Consider the following 4,625-nt stretch of genomic DNA (forward strand, 5'->3'; position numbering starts at 1 on the left):
GGTTGAGGAACACTTGGGAGGACTGGGAAGTAAAGGCAGTCAAGGTTCACGATGTGAAATTCCCAAATAACCAATAAAAATATGTAAAGAAAGGCCGTCGGAAAGCGCTTACAACACGATTCACAACAGCAGCAAGATTACAGTTACGATGTAGCAAGAAAAATAATTTGATGGTTGAGGGTCACCACATCATGAGGAACTGGATTAAAGGATCACAGCATTAGGAAGGTTGAGAACTACACTGCTCTAGAAGAACAAAACTGTTTGAATATGGCTGGCAAAAGGGATTTATTAGATTGGTTCATATGGGACAGACTTGGTAACACAATAGCCGTGGAGAGCTTAGTGCAGTCTCTACCAGCTCTGTACCAAATGCCTTGTTCGAGTGGTACCTGGTGGGTTTTCCTTTAATCTTAGTATTTGGAAGACTTCGACAGGAGGATTCTGTGTTCCTGGGCTATATAGACCGAGTCTCAACCTCAGTGGCCTCAGTGCACTCCTGCTGAGGTAGGTCACCTCAAGATAAGATGACTAATTCCAAGGAGACCTGACTGGGCTTGGGGGTTGCCAGGCTACTGTTGGAAAAATTAAACCAATTAATTAAAGTCAGTCAAGCACTTATCTTGGGCTTGAACAACTTGATTCATCTTTCTGTATCTCCTTTTTCTCTGTTAAACCAAAGGCATTGCTGCTGGTGTTTTGGTTTTTTTGTTTGTTTGATTGGTTAGTTCAGTGTTGTTTGGGGGTTGTTTTGGTTTTCCCTTTCTGTTTTCTTAAATTAATAGGTTCTAACAAATGGATTTGGGACGTTGACTGGAGACACGGTTGCCGTTAAGTTCTAACTTAATGCTATCCAAGCATTGTTTTTAGATGTGGTTTAAATCTCCATGACCAGAACCAGACTGTAGTCACCCTTGATGCTGTTACGGCTTTCCACTTACTCATAGTGCCTGTATGATCTGTCTGTTCTATATGATTGTCTCCTGTGACCTCTGTTCACATGAGATGACAAGATACAACTGGATTGACAGGTCCTACGCCTGTGTGAACTGTAGCTGCTCGGGCAGTCAGTCTCCAGGTATGACCTATAGAGCTTGAAATCAGAACCCCTTCAGGGAACCTGCTCAGGTAACATCCTGGACACCAATGAAGGCTTTAACTTAGAATCTCTGAATTTGCATGCCCTTGCCACCCACTGGCTGAGCACCCTGCTGTCTCCTGACTTCCTATCAAGTCCTATGATTACCCCTCTTCTCTCACAGACCTGTGAATAATAAGATGTTTCTGTTTCATGCACTTGTGCAGCTTCATCTGGTCCACAGCTGAACTTAATTTGTCCTAATCAAAGCATGGCTCTCTCGGTAAGAAATTGGTTGTGGTATAGATTCTCAAGGGTGTCTGCCCACCTACACAAGCTTCCTGTTAAAGGGACATCTGGGCACTGTTGTTCATCATTCAGTTGCCATGACAAAACACCTTAGACAGCCTTTAAAAGAGATTGATTCGGATGTTTCCGTCCATAGTTCATTGTATGGTTGCTTTTTTGACCTGTAATCAAATGTGATAGGAGGTCAGAGTCCCAGTATCCCTTTCAAGAGCATGCCCCAATAATTTCCCTTTTTTTCTGTTAGGCCCTACCTCATCAAGATCACACCATCGTTTAATAGCACCATCAGCTGAGGACCAAGCCTTCAACACAGGGGCCTTTGGGGGCTGTTCAAGATCCAGAGTGCAACAGATAGGGACCAAGTCCTCTACCAGGAGAAAGAAGTTTCCTGTGAAAGGTACAACCATAAAGGTTTATAAACTCAGGCCAGGGCAGGAGTTTATAACCTTTCCAGAGAGACTTCAGGAGTGGGTTAGAGGAGAGTGCCATTGGGCTGACCTGTCAAGGAAAAGCGAGCCCTTACTAGTACTGATGGTTAGGACCAAAGGTGGGGTGCAGGAATTAAGGGCTAGGAATGCTGTGTTTCCTATTTACAGTGTACTGGGACAAGGAGGCCACAAGAGTTGGCCATCTGAATAGAAAACTAGTCTTGTTTGTTTCTCTGTATAGCTTTGGCTGTCCTGGAACTTGCCCTATAGGCCAAAGCCTCTGCCTCCTGAGTGCTGGGATTAAAGGTGTGCAACACCACGCCTGCCTTAGAAACTTTTTTTATTGCAAAAATAATGCATCATACATGAGCATTGTCCTAGTGGACAAAGCCCTGGCAGTCTTTCAACACCCCCACTCCACACTCAGTCTGGGAAGTGGTACTGCTTTATCAGTTCATGAGAGTCAGAACCTCATGGCATGTATTCCTATACAATGCCCCACCTCCAGCTGAGAACAAACTTTGTACCTGGAATCCTAGCAGTTCATCAAATGTAGCCAAGTGTCAAGGTGGCTTACCTGAACCTGTCACTTTCCTTTCCTTGTCACTGGTAGGGTCTCCTCTGTCTTTTTTTTCTCAAGCCTTTGAGGAACACTTAGTCTGTTTGCAATTTCCAAATACATTTCCTTCTTTACTCTTGCAGCTTCCAGCTTGAATAATCAATACTAGGCAAGGCTCAGTATTATGACATACCCTCACTCACTTCAACAAGTCTCAGGGCTGAAGGGGCAGCTCACTTGGTAGAGTGCTGGCCTAGCATGCCCAAGACCCAGGGTTTGCTCACCAGGACTGCAGAAAATGAGTGTGAAGGTCAGACATTCAAGGCCAGCCTGGTCTACATGCCCATTCCTTCCCCTTCCCTCTCCCACACATTTCTACTCATTCCAGCCTTCTTTCTTCTAAATCCTACAGCATGGCAGTTCTCTGCCTTCACTGTGTGTCTCTTGACTGAAAGCAGAGAGAGAAGTTGTTCTAAACAGTTGCTTTGAATTGCAGAAAAAGAAAATCTTCGGAAAGAGGACACCCCTAGAAGAGGAGGAGCAGGCTGCAGAAGGGTACAGAAGTTAGATCTTACAAGAACTAAACCGGGTCCCTCAAGCAGTGACAATAGGAACGGTTTCAACACCACCTTTCAGAGTCAGAACTGGACCCACCCTTGACCAGGGTTGTTTAACTATGTATGTTCATGTCAAAGCCTTTAAAAGAAGACCACTTAATAATTAAATATGCTATTGTGATTCTAGGACAATGACTAGAAATGGGTGGAGTTGTGTGTCTAAAACCTAAATATTATATAAATGTTGAAGTTGGAGGCATTTGAGTTGGATATGGGCAAAGCAATCAGTAGGCTCTCTTTCAGTGATTAGTGTTTGAGAGAGTGCCTGGTGTACTTCACTCACTGTGTTCTCAAGGTAACCTTGAACTCCTGGTCCTCTTGTCTCAAGTTTTCAGTGCTGGGATTACAGGAATATGCTACTATACCGAGCAAATAAATGTTCTATTAGTGTGTGTGTGTGTGTGTGTGTGTGTGTGTGTGTGTGTGTGCATGCACACATCTACCCCCCCCACATGTTCTCTTTTCTAAACTTTGCATCACATGACTGAACATGTGACTTGGCCAGTACAGATTCTGATGTTTCTGTGGTCTGTGTAGCCGTTCTGATGGAAGCCACCATCAGCCAGCCTGATAACTCAGCTAGCGAGACCTGGCTGTTGCATGTTTGCTGTGTAGCTAAGGAACACTTGACATCAGGAATAGATTCTGGGTAGCTTGTGCTGTTCCTTGTGCTTGGAGATTTGCACATTCAAGTGTCGTCCTTGAACCTGAAACAAGGATGTAATGTGTGGCGGGGAAGAAGTGAGGACGGCTAGGCGGCCTAGCACAGTGCTGCCAGTCACTGCCATTTTCTTCAAGTGCTAAATGCTGCTGCTAAGGTTTCTGCAGTACTAGCCGTGGCTAGTCTTTGTCATCTGAAGTTTTGTTACTTGTTTTACAATTAAATCCATGAAAAATTGGCTCCAATAGCTATTTTTTTAAACTAGCTCTTTAAATGTCTGTTCTTGGGGTGTTTTATGAAAAGCTTTCCGACCCTTGTCTACTGACATTATGCAGCAGTACACTTCCTAACAAAGGTAATCTGAACAGGATTTAAAATTTTGAATTTTATGTCTATAAGTCTTTTGCCTTTGTAGAAGTGTGCATGCACACCTGGTACGGGGTGGGGACAGAAGGGTGACATGTTCTGGGACTCTGGCCTCGGATGGCTGTTAGCCACCATGTATATGCTGGGAACCAGACTTGGGTCTTCTGCAAGAAGGAAATAGAACTGCCGAGCTATTTCCCCAGCCCATGAACAGTATTCTTATGACGCTAAGACACAACAAACAAAATGAAACCTAAAAATGGGCCCCCGGGAAGCCAGGCCTAAGCACCACTTTTTGAATCAGTTGCCTGTTTGAATCCTGTCCTTCCCCAAAAGGTTGATTGTTCCGACTCCTTGGCTTCTGTCCTCTCCTCATCCACTTCCCTCCCCACATAGCCTACAGTGCTGGATCAGAAAAGCGCAGCTGGGATAATCAGATTACAAGACAGAGTACTAGTCAGAATCCAGGTGAAGCCATGCTGGGAGTGGTGGCACACACAGTCACTTGAGTACACAGGAGGCTGAATCATGAGTTTGAGGACGGCCACACTATGAGCCCTGAAAAACCAAGGACAACGACAAGAAAAACTAAGTGAAGTTACTTGTG

The sequence above is a fragment of the Micromys minutus genome, assembly GCF_963924665.1.
Source record: "Micromys minutus genome assembly, chromosome: 31".
Classification (NCBI taxonomy): Eukaryota; Metazoa; Chordata; class Mammalia; order Rodentia; family Muridae; genus Micromys; species Micromys minutus.